The sequence below is a fragment of the Bos javanicus genome, chromosome 29 (assembly GCF_032452875.1).
Source record: "Bos javanicus breed banteng chromosome 29, ARS-OSU_banteng_1.0, whole genome shotgun sequence".
NCBI classification, from domain to species: Eukaryota; Metazoa; Chordata; class Mammalia; order Artiodactyla; family Bovidae; genus Bos; species Bos javanicus.
Window position 1 is genome coordinate 9729877 of NC_083896.1, and position 20294 is coordinate 9750170.

At 38.1% G+C, this 20294-nt stretch overlaps 1 protein-coding gene across 23 annotated transcripts in view; it reads left to right on the plus strand.

Moving 5' to 3' along the window:
* PICALM (phosphatidylinositol binding clathrin assembly protein) overlaps positions 1–20294 on the plus strand; it is a 101135-nt gene that overhangs the window by 12636 nt on the left and 68205 nt on the right. The window lies entirely within an intron of this gene.

Here is a 20294-nt window from a genome sequence, read left to right on the forward strand (position 1 = left end):
AGGAAATATTGGAAAAATGAATGACACTTGGTCATTACCCTAAAAGGAACATGAGAGCTAATGGTGAAAATGTGTAAACAAATAACTAATACATTGAGATAAATGCGTAATATTATTTACATAAAGTATGAGAATATGGGATGGAGTAATTAATTTTGAAGGAGTTAGTGACAGCTTCGTAGAGGAGGTAACAGATATTTTAAGGATGAACAGAGATTTGCCAGACGGACAGAGAAATTCCTTCTAAATAGATTAGCACATGCAGTGACACAAAGGCAAGAAAGAGCATTTTGGTGTGTTTGGTGAAAACTGTGAGTAGTGAGTGTCATATGGTGGAAGGTAAACTGTTAATGAGAATGGGGGGTGATGAGATTGGAGAGAGAGCCCTTAAGTGTCTTGAAACGGACAGGAGTTACCTTGATAAACTGGTCTCTTCTGCCCAGATCTTCATTTTAGACTCCCTTTCCTTCTGTTAGCTGCTCTCACAGTTTTCCATGACAGTGTCAGAGAACTGCAGAAGTACTGAATGTTGTTATATGTGGTCGTTTGGGTTGCTGAATGAATAGAACCAGGTACACTGATTGAATGACTTTTGTGGGCTTGTCTGCAGGTAGAAGTTTTTTTGTTTCAACTTTATGAATGAACTTAAACACAAACTATCTTATTATCTGATGACAGTCAGTGTGAATAGGAAAAGTTTGCTAAGATTCTTGGGGGCATGTTTGATTTATGTGATGTAACAATTGATAGCAATTTGTTACATAGGATACATTATTAGTTTCTTTAGCTTTTTAAAGGTCAGTTTCTCACGAACAAGACTTTATTAGTCTAATGGAAATTAATACTCATTAGCAATTACGTGTTGTCTACTAGTATAAACAAGCTACTGTGTTGAGATTATTGAGAAATCTAAAAGTGAAATTATTTGTTTGATCATGTCCTTGGTCTAGTAAGGAAGACGACATATACAGATAGTTACATTATGGGGCAACAGTGTAAGATAAGCTCAGAATGGATGTCATTGAAAATTAGAGGGGAGAGAGATAATTGCTTTTGATAAAGGAGGAGAAATGGACCTTAAATGGCAATTAGGAGGGGTAGGCATTTCAGGTGGAGGAAAGAGCATGAGCAAACTTTGTAGGTAGCAAACCTGGAACTGTGTTTGGGAAACAAAGGAATCTAGATGGTAAACAGTAATCTACCTTCCTTGTAGATGATAAATGGGCTGCTTTGAGGCCAGAGGAAGGACAGGTCAGGCTTGAGGGGAAGTATAGTTGGAACAACTGTCTGGGATGAGATTGTGGAGAGAATATGGATTTTAATCCTGTGACCTTTAGATATTTCTCATTTCCTGGCTTCCCTGGTGGCTCAGAGGATAAAGCATCTGCCTGCAATGCAGAAGACCCAGGTTTGATCCCTGGGTGGGGAAGATCCCCTGGAGGAGGGCATGGCAACCCACTCCAGTATTCTTGCATGGAGAATCCCATGGACAGAGGAGCCTGACAGGCTGCAGTCCACGGGGTCGCAAAGAGTCAGACATGACTGAGTGACTTCACTTTCTTTCTTTCACTTTTGGCTACTGTAGGTAAAGTGATGAATTTGTGAATTAATGCCTTAAACCTTATTTTTATCCCTTATTTTTATTTCATAGAACTATAGAAATCTAAGCATTATTTTTGTTTCAAAGATTCTTTGTTTGATGGAGAGACTATTTCTTGAAGTATATGTATACTGTGAATATATATTGTGGATGGAGGTTGCATCCTGGAACTTATATTAGGCCAACACTGCATCCATTTTTGTGATTGTAGCTGCTTACTCTTTTTTGGTCTGCAACCATCTGTGTACTTGGGACCACCACTAAGAGAAGATCAGGGAGTTTCCTGGCTGTGAGGTTAGGACTCTGCACACTAATTGCTGAGGACCCAGGTTCAATCCCTGGTCAGGGATCAGCCAAAAAAAAAACACAGAGTTTGCTTTTATTTGCAGGTACATGTATGTATAGTTGCTCTTGAGCTAACTTTTCAAATACAGCATGAGCTATCTTTATTTTTGGCAATATTTTCACCTTTTGTGACTTTAAGCAACTTATTGGTATCATTTAGAATAATCCTTAGTTGTATACAATCTGAATTATATTAGGAAACTTGTAATATTTATTGTGCTGCCATCCATGGGGACACAAAGAGTTGGATATGACTGGGTGACTGAACAACAACAACAGTATTTATTGTACCTTTTTAAGTGCAGTTTGCCTATCTTCACATAGCAGTTTTGAAAAGGGAGGGGCAAGGTTTTGGAAGTGTGTACCATTTTTATCAGGAGAGTAGAAAACAAAACATCTCACTAATTGTAGTTCCTAGCTTTGTTTCAGGTGAGATACTGAGAAGTTGGTCTAGTTTTGATTTATAAGGCCACTGTGAAGATAAATACAAAATTGAATGGATTGCTCTACATGAATTTGTTTTTAAGAACTGAATATCCAAGAGGGTTACAGGATAGCTGCATTTGATCTTTTGAAGATCTGGCTTGTTCTTTACATGAAAGACATTATCTTCTGTTTTCAAATCTGGGAGATACAATCACATTATCCTTATTCCCATTTGTACATTTGTTTTTAGAAGTAAAACCACTCTTTAATAATCACTGAGAAGTTAAGGTTTAACAGGCAGTATTTCCTTTTTTATTTTTCTTTTCTCAACATTAGCTTTTATAACTTTTCTTCACAGAACTGTATAGTTGTATATTAGTTAGCAGGTTTGGAATTAGTGTTAGGTGTTAGTTTAGTATGAGGTTTTAGATTTGGTATAGGATAAACCCTCCTTTATTTTTGTTTTGCATACTCTTGCAAAAGGTTGTTTCGAATTGGTGACCTGGAGTGGACAAAGGCATTGTTTTCAGGTGACTTGGGTAGCACATCTCAGAGACACTGCATGAACATAGCTGAGTGGCAGAAACAAGAAGGATAAGTACTGACGTAAAAGTTAGTTATAGAAAAAGAAATGAATTATAGAGTTGCAACTGGCAGCTAAGTTAGAAAGGTATTTATAAAGCAGCTCAGGCGCCTGAGACACTCCTTGACTGATTGCAGAAAGAAAACCGCTTCTTCCTGTCAGGAGGTGGAAACGATTTTAAGAGTAGCTTAAGCTGCTTCTTATCTTTATGCTTGTAGACTTAACCTAAAAATGCTTTTTCTTTTATTTTCCTCATCAGTTAGGTTTTCCTAACTTAGCCAGTGACCAACCAAGAAGGTGTTGTAGCTTTTGAGGCCCTTTATAAACATAGTTTACTTGCTCTCCTATTATTTAGAATTAGTAATGATTACATCTCTGGGGCCGAAACCTTGGCTTTTTAACCTTGCATATAAATGAAGGCTTGTAGTAGTTAAGGCATTTTGAGATGGGAATACCAAAAATCTTGAAACCTGTTTCTTGTGAACTTGGGTTGAATATTATGATTCCTTCGGTATACCCTGTCAACTTCAGTTTATTGCAGTCAGAATGAAAATGAGGATGCCAATGCACAGAATATACATACCAGATAAGTGGTTACTGTCTGTACTAGAAATTAGGTTTGTGAGGGCTAAAGAGAAATGTGTGAATTTTAGAATAATTGGAGTAGGTGATGACAAGACTTGAACCATGTAGAATAAACAGAAGGAGAATTCAGAGAAAATATGTATATGTCTTCATCTATTCTCTAGTGGAAAGATTACTGTTTTAAATAATCAGCTATTGGTTTGTGTTAACTTAAGGTAGGCAGGTATTTAAAGTTTTTCAATGGAGATAACAGCATCCCTTGTCTTGTCAAAGTGTTAGTTGTTCTGTCGTGTTGGACTCTTTGCCACTCTGTGGACTGTAGCCCACCAGGCTCCTCTGTCCATGGAATTCTCCAGGCAAGAATACTGGAGTGGGTAGCCATTCCTTTCTCCTGGGGATATTCCAGACCCAAGGGTTGAACCTAGGTCTCTTGCATTGCAGGCAGATTCTTTACTGTCTGAGCTACCAGGGGAAGCTCTTTGCCTTGTCAAAGGCACCAGTAATACAGAATTAAAGGACTGAGAATTGAAAGAACTTTTTGGCAAACCCAATATGAAGAAATCCCCACATATAAAGATTTTGCCACTCTTAAGATTGAGTGCAAATATCTGGTTAACATTTCTCAGTGGGAAGAGGTTGGGCTTTATAAATTTTCTGAGGGTTTTGTAAGACACCTTTTGGAGGTGGTTTCATAGTACTATTGGAGAAGGAAATGGCAACCCACTCCAGTGTTCTTACCTGGAGAATCCCAGGGACGGGGGAGCCTTGGTGGGCTGCTGTCTATGGGGTCGCACACAGTCGGACATGACTGAAGCGACTTAGCAGCAGCAGCAGCAGCAGCAGCAGCATAGTACTATGTTGGAAAAGTGATGGAGGAATAGTCTACTAAAGTTGACTAATAAAATATGATACTAAATAAAATAAGTGATATCTAATATTTCATGGTGCTTTAAAGTTGTAAAGTATTCTGAATATGTTGTCTTACAATATATTCTTGTGAAAATTAATGACTGCTATCCCTGTTTTTAAAACAGAGAACTTGAAACTGGGTGAGTAATTAACCTGCCTTGAAGTTATAAAGGTGTAGAATAGTGACTCTAGAATTTGGTTCTAGAGCCTCTAGTTATTCTGAGTCACTTCATCCTGTAATAGTATAATCCTAGCACATGGAAATGGATTTGACCAAGCACGGAAGTGTTGGAGAGACAGTGTAGAGCAGAATTTTAGTGACGGGTGGAATTAGCATCCTCATGATTACTGTTCAAAGCAGATTGGAAACAAATTGGATATCTTAGGACAGACTGTCAAATAAGTGTGCGTCAGAGAAGGACTCTTAATAGGGAAAAATGAACTTCAAAGAAATAAAAAGAACTAAAAACCAGACACCCCCTTCTCCCCACCTGCCAATCAACCCTTCTGGAAGGTAGCCAGTATAGCAGTGAAAGGGAAAGCTAATGTTCTCCGGTATTTGTCAAATTTAGGCAAGGATTATGCTCTAAAAGTAGCAGTCTTCACAGTAGTAGTGTTTTAGTTGGGTAGAAGGCTATTTGGGGAGTCCTTGTCACTATAGCGGAATGAAGCAGGGCAAAGACTAAGAGTTTTGCCAAGAAAATGCACTGGTCATAACAAACACCCTCTTCCAATAACACAAGAGAAGACTCTATACATGGACATCACCAGATGGTCAATACCGAAATCAGATTGATTATATTCTTTGCAGCCAAAGATGGAGAAGCTCTATACAGTGAACAAAAACAAGACCAGGAGCTGACTGTGGCTCAGACCATGAACTCTTTATTGCCAAATTCAGACTTAAATTGAAGAAAGTAGGGAAAACCACTAGACCATTCAGGTATGACCTAAATCAAATCCCTTATGACTATACAGTGGAAGTGAGAAATAGATTTAAGGGCCTAGATATGATAGATAGAGTGCTTGATGAACTATGGAATGAGGTTCGTGACATTGTAGGGGAGACAGGGATCAAGACCATCCCCATGGAAAAGAAATGCAAAAAAGCAAAATGGCTGTCTGGGGAGGCCTTACAAATAGCTGTGAAAGGAAGAGAAGTGAAAAGCAAAGGAGAAAAGGAAAGATATAAGCATCTGAATGCAGAGTTCCAAAGAATAGCAAGAAGAGATAAGAAAGCCTTCCTCAGCGATCAATGCAAAGAAATAGAGGAAAACAACAGAATGGGAAAGACTAGGGATCTCTTCAAGAAAATCAGAGATACCAAAGGAACATTTCATGCAAAGATGGGCTCGATAAAGGACAGAAATGGTATGGACCTAACAGAAGCAGAAGATACTAAGAAGAGGTGGCAAGAATACACAGAAGGACTGTACAAAAAAGATCTTCACGACCCAGATAATCACGATGGTGTGATCACTGACCTAGAGCCAGACATCCTGGAATGTGAAGTCAAGTGGGCTTTAGAAAGCATCACTACGAACAAAGCTAGTGGAGGTGATGGAATTCCAGTTGAGCTATTCCAAATCCTGAAAGATGATGCTGTGAAAGTGCTGCACTCAATATGCCAGCAAATTTGGAAAACTCAGCAGTGGCCACAGGACTGGAAAAGGTCAGTTTTCGTTCCAATCCCAAAGAAAGGCATTGCCAAAGAATGCTCAAACTACCGCACAATTGCACTCATCTCACACGCTAGTAAAGTAATGCTCAAAATTCTCCAAGCCAGGCTTCAGCAATATGTGAACCGTGAACTTCCTGATGTTCAAGCTGGTTTTAGAAAAGGCAGAGGAACCAGAGATCAAATTGCCAACATCCACTGGATCATGGAAAAAGCAAGAGAGTTCCAGAAAAACATCTATTTCTGCTTTATTGACTATGCCAAAGCCTTTGACTGTGTGGATCACAATCAACTGTGGAAAATTCTGAAAGAGATGGGAATACCAGACCACCTGATCTGCCTCTTGAGAAATTTGTATGCAGGTCAGGAAGCAACAGTTAGAACTGGACATGGAACAACAGACTGGTTTCAAATAGGAAAAGGAGTTTGTCAAGGCTGTATATTGTCACCCTGCTTATTTAGCTTATATGCAGAGTACATCATGAGAAACGCTGGGCTGGAAGAAACACAAGCTGGAATCAAGATTGCTGGGAGAAATATCAATCACCTCAGATATGCATATGATACCACCCTTATGGCAGAAAGTGAAGAGGAACTCAAAAGCCTCTTGATGAAAGTGAAAGAGGAGAGTGAAAAAGTTGCCTTAAAGCTCAACATTCAGAAAACGAAGATCATGGCATCTGGTCCCATCACTTCATGGGAAATAGATGGGGAAACAGTGTCAGACTTTATTTTTCTGGGCTCCAAAATCACTGCAGTTGGTGACTGCAGCCACGAAATTAAAAGGCGCTTACTCCTTGGAAGAAAAGTTATGACCAACCTAGATAGCATATTCAAAAGCAGAGACATTACTTTGCCAACAAAGGTTCGTCTAGTCAAGGCTATGGTTTTTCCTGTGGTCATGTATGGATGTGAGAGTTGGACTGTGAAGAAGGCTGAGTGCAAAAGAATGGATGCTTTTGAACTGTGGTGTTGGAGAAGACTCTTGAGAGTCCCTTGGACTGCAAGGAGATCCAACCAGTCCATTCTGAAGGAGATCAGCCCTGGGATTTCTTTGGAGGGAATGATGCTAAAGCTGAAACTCCAGTACTTTGGCTACCTCATGCGAAGAGTTGACTCATTGGAAAAGACTCTGATGCTGGGAGGGATTGGGGGCAAGAGGAGAAGGGGACGACAGAGGATGAGATGGCTGGATGGCATCACTGACTCGATGGACGTGAGTCTGATCAACTCCAGGAGTTGGTGATGGACAGGGAGGCCTGGCGTGCTGCGATTCATGGGGTTGCAAAGAGTCGGACATGACTGAGCGACTGATCTGATCTGATCTTATCTGTCACTATAGCAAAAGAGAAATTGGTGCAGGGTTGGTATTGTGAAATGAAGGGAGAAAGGGGATTAAATTTTCCTGCTGCTTGTCTGGACCATTTTAAGATTTATATCATCTTAACAATCAAATGAAAGATACATTCTTTCAAATTTGAGGAGTTCCTCAGATACCCATTCAGAAACAGAATGTGAGTATTGAAAACTATTTGTGATATTGCTGCTAAGTTACTTCAGTCAACTCTGTGTGACCCCATAAATGGCAGCCCACCAGCCTCCCCCGTCCCTGGGATTCTCCAGGCAAGAACACTGGAGTGGGTTGCCATTTCCTTCTTCAATATTTGTGATATTATCTGTACCTAAATACAGATACTTGCATGAAAGAACAAACTTTTTATTCTTACTCTTTTATTATTAGTGTTTTTGAAGTTGGTACATAAAAGCAGAACTAAATAAAAACCTACTGTAATTACTATGTACAATATATGTTGTGTTAAATCCATTGTTTCCAAATACTGTAGTAGTAGAGGTCAGTTTATCAAAGTGTCTTATATTGAGAAATACTTAAAGTCTATATTTAGGGGAAATAAATCCATGATTAACTGTTCAATGTGCAGAATAAGTTATGATTATGTCAAATTTTAATAGAACTATCTTCAAAACACTGATTTTTGCTTTAAAATACTTAGGTTAATGACTTTTAAACATAGAGTGATTCAGATACCTTTATTTTGGATTAACTTCCCTATTCTCTTGCATAGTTCTGAGAAAAATGTTTTCAGATCAACAAACATTTAAACTGGTGGGGTTTTTTAATTCTTTAATATTACTGAAGCATAGTTTACATGGGATTTTTAAGTTGAAAAAATAATATCTTCAATTTTAGCAGTTTTATAAAGTAGATTTGAATCTCAGAATATATTATGCTTTGTATGAAATTCATTTGTCATGAACTTTTCAGATTCTTTTTTTTAATATGAGAAATGGGCAAACATGGGTTTATAGTGAATTTTATAAAAACAGCTGTATGGTTATGAAATGTATGAAAATGGAGATCTTTTGGCTGAAATGCTCCTAGTAATCACTAGGAAAAATACTTTGTCCTTAGTTTAGAGTGATTTATTAATAATGTATTATTTCCTCACATTTTTCACTTACAGAGCATTATTTCAAAACTTAAAGGCATGTAGATGGGCTGTTATTTGGTGGTTACTATTTTGGGTTGTATCTGTCATTACTGTTTATATCAGTTAGAAAAAAGATTTTTCAGAAATGGCTTTTACTCTAAGAAGGGTGCCTGCTTCATGAACTGTAGTAGATGACTGGTGCTGCTTTGACTCACTGAAGGGGAACATACTGCTCTGCTTTAATTTTGAAGTGTGTGAATAAATGAGATTCCCACCGTCTCTTACTGAACTATCTGGGTAATGCTAGAGGCTTTTGCAGGATCAACAAGGTTGCTGTTCATCAAGACTTAGGTTTGGCAAGGGTGAAGCAGACAGGTGATGGAATGAATGCCTCCGTACTTATGTGTTACGTGGATGATGGTAAATGATCATGGCAGTCAGTTCCATAGGCCTCCAAGCCACTGGAGTAACACTGTCATTGTTACTGTAATTTTCAGTAGTCTTTATCCAAGGCTCCTGATTATCGTATAAATAACAGCCTCCGCCTAATACTTGGCCCATTCTTTTTAAGGGCTAAGAAATCCTTTGCACTCACCATTTGACATGCTTTTGTTCGTTTATTGATTGTTTCTCTCACTAGTATATAGTGGCAGAAACTTTGTCCACTATTGTGTATTTCTTAAATATTTGGCATATTATGCAATGAGGGTTGTTGCTGTTCAGTTGCCCAGCCATGTCCAACTCTTTGCGACCCCATGCAGTGAGTATTATAGAAGAAATGAGATTTCTGTTCATACTGAGGTTTGCAAAGTTGTGGGAAGATGGAATATAAAGATTCTATTGTTCTAATTGCATTGGAGACATGAAACTTGTGTTTTCTGGATGAGGTAGATTCTGGCACAGAGGCTAACTACAATTTATTATTCTCTCTGTCTAGACAGATTTAAATTCTTAAGAGAAGCCATTAAAATTCTTTTGGATTCCTACTTTCTAGAAGTGGGCTTGGCTGTTACTGAGTAACATTAATCTAGCTGTGGGGAGGACTTTTTGCCTCCTCGTCTCTCCTCTCTGGATCTTAGGGTGGGGAAACGGACTTTTGTTTCACCTGTAAATCTACAAGTATTTATCCCATTATATCAATGCATGTACAAAATAGCATGCCACACATGTGAACAATAAAAGCAAAAAAAGATTACTGAATTTATTTTAACAAATCGAAGAATGAATCTTGATCACTTAAAAATGGTGGGACAGTCTTGTAACAGTTGAGATTATATTTCTGTTTTTTAAACATAAGATATTTTTGGACATAGAGGTGAAAATTTCTAGTATTTACAGTTTCCCAGAGAAGAAATCTGAGAATCATTTACATAGAGGTTTTTGTTGGGGATGAGAGGACAAAATAGACTGGAAGCATGTTTGTGTAGGAAGGCTAGGACCAGAATTTAGCCCTCAAAGAAAGAAAAATGCAAATACATTGGGGGTAGATGGTGATAGTGTGTTAATTCCTTAGCTGCATGTAGACTTATTAGGTCACTTATAACTAGGGTGACATACAATTTATATTCCAAACTGGGGCACTGTTGAGAGTGAAAGTATATGCTGTCTGAATGGAACACTGGGACAACGGGTGTAAACCAAGACTGTTTCAGGAAAACGAGGACATTTGCTCACCCGCTGGTAATAACATACTTTTCTCCAGACTTAGTCCCAGTTATTTGAACTTCTCCATGTAATTTGTTTTCTCCTTTAGTGAACTCTAACGTGCATTCACAGAGTCTCTTACGCTTTGGTTCCTTTTACCTGGTCTCGGTGGAATGAAAGAATTCTTTGCATATTTTCTGCAGCCCTGGACTGTTCTGACTTACAGCATTGGTAGAGGTAAGTACAGAGCTTGTTCTGTGTTGTTAGCTAACCTTTTATTCTGCTTAGGAAATCAGCTTTTGTGTGTTTCTGATCCAGTGTTTGATTGTTTTGAGAGCTGTGGTATGTCTCCTTAACTGGATTGATGAACTGTTATCAAGTTGTTAGAATGTAGTAAAAAAAAGAGTTTGTAATTTTGGCATTTACTCTTAAATTGCTTGGTACATATTTAATAACATATTGTTTTCTTTTCTATAGGTGGGATTGTAATTCTGAAATTTCAGATCTTCAGAGAAGGGAAGGAGAACACCTTGTGCTTATACCACGGACATGTAATTTTTTTTTATGTTGGAACACTGTAATGCTTTTGTTTTGTTTTCCTATTCAACTTAAATAAAAATTTTTATTCTTATATTAAGTGATGTGTTTTTATTCTATTAAGTAACTTCTTATTGTTATCTTACATTGTGTGGGAAATTAGACATTGTAATAGTACCTCTGAGATAGTGCTTACCAAAATGCGGTTCTCCTCACCTATGAAATCTTATTTGAAATCTGGGTTGGGACTAAAGTTATCTAGGTTTGGAAACCGCCTGAAATCCTAAACAGTCTAAAAATTAAGGTGTTTGTTTATAGCTAAGCTTGGAGCCATGACTGTTCTTGTGTGTGTGCGTGCTCACTCGCCCACTTGTGTTCAGTTCTTTGTGACCCGGTCCGTAGACTGTAGTCCACCAGGCTGCTTTGTCCATGGAATTTTCCAGACAGGGATACTGGAGTGGGTTGCCATTTCCTCCTTCAGGGGATCTTCCCGACCCAGGGATCAAACCCGTACCTCTTGCATCTCCTGCATTGGCAGGTGGATTATTGACCCTCGTGCCACCTGGAAAGCCCCATGTCTGTTCTTAACAGAGGCCTATTGTTTCTCTTTACAGTCTGCCATCTAGTGGTAGGAATGCAGAGTACACCACAACAACATGGTTTTCAGACTTTTCCTGTTACAAATGCTTTACATAGGAGGCTGAAGCATTTTCATAGGGGTGAAACGACTATTTCATTTGAAAAAGAAGGTAGTGGCTTTGAATTCTGAGAGTGTTCCAAGACCATGTTTTTCTATATAATGCTTTCATGACTTGAACTTTCTTCTGTTCTTGTGAGATTTTTATGTATTCATAACAAGTTGATGTCATAAAGAGACAAATGCCTAAATAATAATAGATAATTTTAAGAGGCAGTAGTTTGAGCTGATTTGAAAAATATGCTTTGTGTGTGATTAAAATTTTAAGGCAACTGTTTGATGATGGCATTAACAAAAACAATTTATTTTAAACTTTATGGACAGTTCAGCGAACTTGGCTTGTATAATCGGTGATACAAGAGGTAAATTTCAGCAAAGTATTAATGTAGAGTACCTTAGGGTTGGCTTTGTTTACCTAGCTCCATCTGAATTCTTTCTTCTCTTAGATATACCTTTGTTAGTTCTACTTCTTTCCTTTGCTACAGATGTACAGGAGACCAGTCCTTTCTATTTTTTAAAGTGTTCTAAAGATGCTAGTAAAGTAATGCTCAAAATTCTCCAAGCCAGGCTTCAGCAACACGTGAACCGTGAACTTCCTGATGTTCAAGCTGGTTTTCGAAAAGGCAGAGGAACCAGAGGTCAAATTGCCAACATCTGCTGGACCATGGAAAAAGCAAGAGAGTTCCAGAAAAACATCTATTTCTGCTTTATTGACTATGCCAAAGCCTTTGACTGTGTGGATCACAATCAACTGTGGAAAATTCTGAAAGAGATGGGAAACCAGACCACCTGACCTGCCTCTTGAGAAACCTATATGCAGGTCAGGAAGCAACAGTTAGAACTGGACATGGAACAACAGACTGGTTCCAGATAGGAAAAGGAGTCCGTCAAGGCTGTATATTGTCACCCTGCTTATTTAGCTTATATGCAGAGTACATCATGAGAAATGCTGGACTGGAAGAAACACAAGCTGGAATCAAGATTGCCAGGAGAAATATCAATCACCTCAGATATGCATATGATACCACCCTTATGGCAGAAAGTGAAGAGGAACTCAAAAGCCTCTTGATGAAAGTGAAAGAGGAGAGTGAAAAAGTTGCCTTAAAGCTCAACATTCAGAAAACGAAGATCATGGCATCTGGTCCCATCACTTCATGGGAAATAGATGGGGAAACAGTGTCAGACTTTATTTTTTTGGGCTCCAAAATCACTGCAGATGGTGACTGCAACCATGAAATTAAAAGAGGCTTACTTCTTGGAAGGAAAGTTATAACCAACCTAGATAGCATATTCAAAAGCAGAGACATTACTTTGCCAACAAAGGTCCATCTAGTCAAGGCTATGGTTTTTCCAGTGGTCATGTATGGATGTGAGGGTTGGACTGTGAAGAAAGCTGAGTGCAAAAGAATGGATGCTTTTAAACTGTGGTGTTGGAGAAGACTCTTGGAGAGTCCCTTGGACTGCAAGGAGGTCCAACCAGTCCATTCTACAGGAGATCAGTCCTGGGTGTTCTTTGGAAGGAATGATGCTGAAGCTGAAACTCCAGTACTTTGGCCACCTCATGCGAAGAGTTGACTCATTGGAAAAGACCCTGATGCTGGGAGGGATTGGGAGCAGGAGGAGAAGGGGAAAACAGAGGATGAGATGGCTGGATGGCATCACCGACTCAATGGATGTGAGTTTGAGTGAACTCCAGGAGTTGGTGATGGACAGGGAGGCCTGGTGTGCTGCGATTCATGGGGTCGCAAAGAGTCAGACACGACTGAGTTAGTGTCTGAAATGAACTGAAAGATACTCAACACTTCCTGAATCTTGTTACATTTTTTATTCCTCTTTCTAAAAAAGTTGATTTCTTTTGGTGGTCTCCATAAGCACCTGAAATTGCACTCATGAAGGTGTTTTCAGGTTAATATATCTTCTTCAAAAATTTTGTTTAAAATTGAGAGCTAGATGATGCGAGAATTTGTGAGGATTTATAGCAGCTTTTCTGTTGAATAGTTTTTAAGGGGGGGCAAAACCTCTTATATGATTTTTAAAAAAACAGTTGAAAGAAAAACTTACTACTCAATAACCAGATTAAATATAACTATACTGTCATGCTCTTAATATAGCTGTCAGTTCTGTTCAGTCGCTCAGTCGTGTCCGACTCTTTGCAATCCCATGAACCACAGCACTCCAGGCCTCCCTGTCCATCACCAACTCCCGGAGGTTACCCAAACCCATGTCCACTGAGTTGGTGATGTACTGATATATAATTATCAAACTATCAAGTCATCTTTACATTTTAGTTTTCGCCAGTATGAATCTTAATTTTCACCAGTGTGAGTCCTTAGTCCATTTATTTTTGCAGAAAACACACTGGCAGAAATAGCACACCTAGTTGTGCCAACAGGCTGATTTCTCCCTGCAGCTGCAACTTGTTTTTTTTTGTTTTTTTTCAGTAAGATGGGAGTTTGCCTTACTTTCTTTGTTGGTTCTAGAGTTTCCTCAAGACTCACCTACATTGGTGTGAGACTGAACTTGTATTCAGAGTACTGGTCTACCTCTGCAACAGGGGCTACCAGATTTCCAGCTGTTATACTTGCAGCTGTTGTGCTTATACCACCTCTTCCTCATCCTTGAGGAAATAAAGGAAGAAATCAATGCTGTCTTTTCTGCCAGTGATCATGATATGCTCTAAAGGGTCTGGAATTAGTTACAGTACATGTTTGCTGTGTGATGTGAGAGGTCCTTACTGAAATTTGTGAAAATATGGAAATAATAGTGATATAGTTCCTTTACATACTGGTTTTAACTAGCCGTTATACATGTAACTTAGTTGCTGAGTGATTTTGAAAGTGTTCAATTCTTTTGGCATCACCCCATATTTGGGCAAATATGCTATACATCAGAAAATGGAGTATATCTGAGATCTTAATGTTACTCTGCATTATTCTTTAACATGGTTTTGGTATAATATACCGTGAGCATTTTCCCCACTCAGCTTTTTTTCTTTTCTGTGTATTTGTTGGCCTCATAGTATTTCACTACCAGACTGCTGTCATTTAATGAGCTAGTATTCCTCCATTATTGAACGTGTCCACTCACATTGTGACTTAGGCACCTTAGCTTCATAGTACCCTTATCAAAACTTTTGGGATATCATTGTCATTTCTTTTTAGTGCTTTGAATGCGTCTTTCTCTCCTCTTTCGAGTTAACTCAATCCTTATTATTTGTACTGAGTGTTCTATATTATGTGAGTCTTTCCCTAGTTTTAATTTTAAATCCAGTTAAAATGTTGGTTAGATTTGTTTCTTAAGGTATAAATCAGTCTATAAAGGTTGTATTTTTGAATTAATGTGAAAGTCTAACACATTTCTCACAGAGGATCCCAGAAACTTTAAAGAAAATAGCTACATCTTAATTTGGACCATATTTTGTGACCGTTTACACAAAAAATTGAATGATGTAAGATGGTTCATTCTGTTTCCCAGACATCTTTTGGCTGAGGTCTGATTTCAACTTGCATGTTTTCTAAATACTTTCAGACTTTTCCTAAGTGAAAAAAACTGTGCTGATACTTTATAGCAAAAGTTCAGAAGCTTTATCCTCTCATTGCTGTTTCTTGGTGAATATTTGTTTGTACTCCTACCCAGGAAAAGTTTCGAAGATCTGATCAGCGAAGCAACATATGATGAACCACTTAATTTGCCTTCCAAATTGAGTGTGTCTCCAGTTTTCTAGATGATTGAAGAGATCAATCTTATGCTACTAAAATAATTTCTGAAGGCAGTTGCAAAAGGAATGTCTTTCGAAATGACCCCTTTGAAAGAGACAGTAATATGTGGCTAAATGATTGTGATGCATTGTGCTTTTTTAAAAAGACTAGCTTTAGGCAAGCTCTTTTATTAGAAAATCTACTTTGGGTATCAGTGTAGTTTTGATATAGCCCAGTGAGTGCCTGTTTAGATGAGAACTTGAGGCTTTTACATTCTGCTAATGGTGCATGTCACTGACTGGGTTGCCTGACTTGTGGAAATCTACCCTTCGACAGGTCAATACTGATCTGTGGCTATCTGGTAACTGGCTGTTCTTAATTTTTGTACTTTACTGAACATGTCCTGATGAATACAAAAATATATATTTGCATTTCACCGCTTTTCTTATTATTTTTAAATTAGCTAGAAATTTAGAACCTGCATTAAATTGGCTAGTTGGGTATTTGCTTTGTATATGTTTCCAAGCATCCTTATGTTTTACAAAAAATGTAATTCTGTTACTAAGTCTGGTATTTAGTAGTGAGCTCCTGTGACCTTACCTATGGGTCAGTACGTTACCTGTGTTAATGCAGTAAACATTTATTTTATCTACCCCAGACCTTGTTTGTTGGAGAGGCATATTAAATAATAAAATTGAGCATTTTGTTTTAAAAGTTTAGATTGGTTCCTTCTGCTGTCTCTGTGTGGAAAAATGCTCTTCATTTCCATAGTAGGCCTGTTTTCCTCTGCTCTTAAATACTAGAAATCCTCATGAATTCTCACCTATACTTAAAGCAGAGAACCGATATGCCATATAGTTTTTTTTTTTTTTTTGAGTGTAGAGTTTAGGATTTGTTACTAATGTAATATTAAAGAAGGTTTTACATTTTTTATATTCTCAAGGTAAACAGCTAAATGAAAATATGAGTTTCTACTTTGGAAGCCTTTTGATGGTAAAGGAAGTTTACTTTCAAGTTTGTGCTTTTTAAGAAATGAAATCTGAATTGAGAATGAGAAAAGCAGTAGCTATCAAGGTTTCCATGATATGCTTGATATTTGTTTGAAACAATTGGCTTTTGGTTGATTAGAGGTGTGGAAAACATTTTCCTTCCTGAATTGTTGGGGCTCAAGCTTAGAAGCATTTTCAGGTTACTACTATAGTAGAAACATTGTTCAGAGGAAAAATTACCCCTGCAGAAAATGACTGGTTGAGTTAAAGTACTACGGGCAAGTGTGTTCTGCAGGGTTTGTGTGACCGTGCAGTGTATTTTCTCCCAGAAACGTTTGTATATCTTTGGTTTTTGCATTTGGTCTACTCTGAATTTATGCATGAACTCTTATCCTATTTTTCCTGTTATATATGAAGTGTTACATTTTAGCTTCTGGAGTTTCCTTCCATTTTTATGTGGTCATTTCTAAATGCTATGAAATACAGTTTTCATAACATTACAATAAACCATTACTTGTTGGATCCCCTTTAACTTTGAAGTTGAGAATTTTCTCATGTGATGGGCTTAGGTCTGTTTTTAACCTTTTGGGGATTGCAGGTTGTGCAAAGAGTTGTAGATCATTGGTGTAATTTGTGTAAAAAATACATTTTGAAAGGTCATGTTAGGGCTGTTCAAGTGCATGCTAAAATAAATGTTATTTATTAAAAAAGTGTGAGTGACCATTGTATGCATTGCACTATTCTTAGGAAATCCAGCAGAGAACATAATAGAGCCCTCCCTACATGGAACTTATACTTTAATTAGGAGAGAAAGACATTAAACACGTTATAATGAATTAGGTGATAAGTGCTTTGGAGAGAAATAAAGCAGAATAAGAGGATATAGTGAGGGTTTGGTGGTAGAGGATTGCCTTAAGGCTTTGTTACTTTTTATAAATATTCAGAGATGTTCATCTGATAGGTGACATTTGAGCAAAGATCTATAGTAATAAAGGAGTAAGAGAAGTGTGGATATCTGGGAAAAGAATATTCTAGGCAGAAGGAACAAAATATTGAACACCTGAGGTTAAGAGTGCTTGGCTCGTGGAAGGCATTGCAAAGGAGACATTAGTGTAACTGAAGCAAAGTGATGAGGAGAGCTGATCACAAAGGGAATATACCATAGATGCAATATACGTAATCTACTGTATAACATGCTCATTGAAACTGAAATCTACACTTTTCCCTTCATTTAGAATCAGGCTGTCTCTGACTAATGCTCATTGAAACTGAAATCTACACTTTTGGCTTCATTTAGAATCAGGCTGTCTCTGACTAATCCAGCGATTTACTTACCTCCCTGATTAAGAATATGGAAAATTACCAACAAAAGTATTTGCAAATTCTTTTTAAAATCTCTGATTCTAGACGAGAGTGATGGGGAAGTAAATAATAAAAGTATAGAATTGTGTACCAGCTTTAGTGTCTGTGTGGTGGGTACCTTAGTCTGTGGAGAGGAGAATTTCACAAAGGAAAATACATCATTCATTTTGAGGAATGAGCAAGAATGGAAGGATTTGGGTGTGAAGCAGCAATATGTGTATGTGTGTGTGAGAGAGAGAGTCGCTCAGTTGTGTCCAACTCTATGGACTGTAGCCCTCCAGACTCCTCTGTCCATTGGATTCTCCAGGCAAGAATAATGGAGTGGGTAGCCGTTCCCTTCTCCAGGGGATCTGCAGGACCCAAGGATTAAACCCAGGCCACCTACATTGCAGGCAGATTCTTTACCATCGGAGCCACCAGGGAAGCCCATCTTGGAAGTTAAGGTTCAACAAGGAGGATGGGAGATCATTGAGGTTAGTCAGTGTCATGGCCAGTTTTTATTTGGGCATGTGGGGTAGGTGATACCCCAAATGAGATCTCATTAGAAGTGAAGAGGCCAGTCAGTCCAGCATTTTCTTAGTGGGGACGATTTTGGGTGGAGCAGCTTTTTTTCTTTTTTAATGTTTGTTTATTTTTGGCGGTGCTAGGTCTTTGTTGACTTGGGGGCTGCTCTCTGGTTGAGGTGCATGAGCTGCTCACCGCGGTGGCTTCTCTTGCTGCGGAGTGTGAGCTCTGGGCGTGCGGGCCTCAGTGGTTGCGGCTCCAGGCTCTAGAGCACAGGCGCAGTAGGTGTGGCGCACAGAGCCGTGTTGCCCAGCGTGGGGGAGATTTTCCTGGATAGGGACTGAACCCGTGTCTCCTGCAGGTGGATTCTTTACCGCTGAGCGGGGCGGGGCAGCTTTTAATTGCGGAGAGTCAGTTGTGCATGGCATGCCAGTCTCCCTCAACTTTGTCCTCACATGCCAGTAAAGCCCTTCAGAGGGTATGATAATTCCTCCCTAACTTGGTTCTAAATACTCCCAGGACTGGTTGACTTCTAGTTAGCGAAACATAGGATCTTCGCTCTGGCTTTGTCAGTGATAGTGGGGTGGAGAGGAGAAGGTGGGATATCTAGAAGTTCAAGAGACTTGGTTCTTGATGGGCTCTAGGGAGTGTTCACAAAAACATGTGGGTGTGCGAACACGTACACACATGTAGAAGTGCCCTTGGGCAAGTATTGTGACAAAAAATTTTGTGACAGGTTCAGTTTTGGAAAGTAAGATTCTGAGGAGTAAAATGATTATTGACATCATTGTGAGAAGTAACTGTTAAATGAATAACTTACAAAGATAATTTCTGGAAGGATAAAGAAAAATACAGATACATAAGAATAAATCCATGGGAAAACAGGAAGCTAGGAATATAATTTCATATAATTAAAATCAAAACTTGATCACTGTGCTTGACGTTTTAAAGGGTTCAAAATGAGCAGAACATAGATAGGGCTTGCTCCCAGTAAATTATATTTTGAGAGAGAATATCTTTGGAATAAGGCAAGTACAATATATTCAGTGTCTTGGGGCAGGTATAAAGTACTATTTAAGATCAAATTTAAAATAGGAGAAGTAAAATATCAGAAGCTGAACCATTCAAACCAAGTTGGATGAACTATTTAATTTTTGTTGCAAGTAGTCTCAATTGTGAAAGCCTTGTGTTCCATGGGCATTCTGTTTGACTGTCCTGTGCTTTGTTCTTCAGGCATTGTTGGCCAGGGTAACTGCTTATCTAAAATGCATTTGCTTATCAAATGTTACTTTGTACAGAAATTGGCCCTATTAAACAAACATTTTTGAAAGATTATAAGCAGATAAACGGTCATAGTTGCATTGTTTCTTTTTAGCAATCACAGCCAAGTTAGATCACTTGAGTTCATATTTAATCATTAGGTACTAAAGGTGAAAAGTGGACAATCTTTTAATGAGTCACAAATAAATAATATTTTCCCCCTTAATGGTACTTACAACTGAGGTAGTTATTATACATTTTGTTTTATGCATACTTTTAAAACAACTCATCTCTTGATCTTCTTCATTACATGTCTAAATTGGATCATTTTGTATTTTCTTCATTGAATTTGCCAATAATATCTGTGAAGCAGATATGAGGTGAAATTCTGAGAGGTATATTAACTTTTTCTTTTAGTTTTGGTGCTAGAACAATTGTAGATTAGACTATTTTATGGTAATGTTTTCCAGTTATTTATATTTTAAAATATAAAGTTAGAACTTACATTGTTTTACTTGTTTTCAGAATAATAATTGAGTAGAGTTCCTGAATCAGTTCTTTGGAAATTCGTTGCACTGAGAAACTTTCAGCCATTTTCAGTTTTGTCAATATTAGCTAGTTGCTATCAAGTGAAAACTGAGCTAACTCAGAACTGAAGGGAGAAAAGAATGAGAATTGTTTTCTATAAACAAACTGAGAGTTCTGTCCACTCACAGACCACATATCTGCTCTATTAGTACAAGCACAGCATTCTAGGGAGGATTTTAATAAAGGTGTTCGACCTTCAGCTTGTGTCTGTTTCTATATGTATGAGTTAACTGTAAGGATGAATATTATTAGTATTGTAGTTCTAAATTTTTATAAGAAGTAAGAGAACTGAGAGTTACTCGAGGCCTTGAAACAATAAAATGTGCTTCAGGGTGAAGGAAGTGTGATTTACTTTCTGGTATTATTGATTAATTATGTGATATTTATCAATGCCCTGTTTACTTCTCAGATAGAAGTTCTGTCTCAGTTGTTCTCTTGG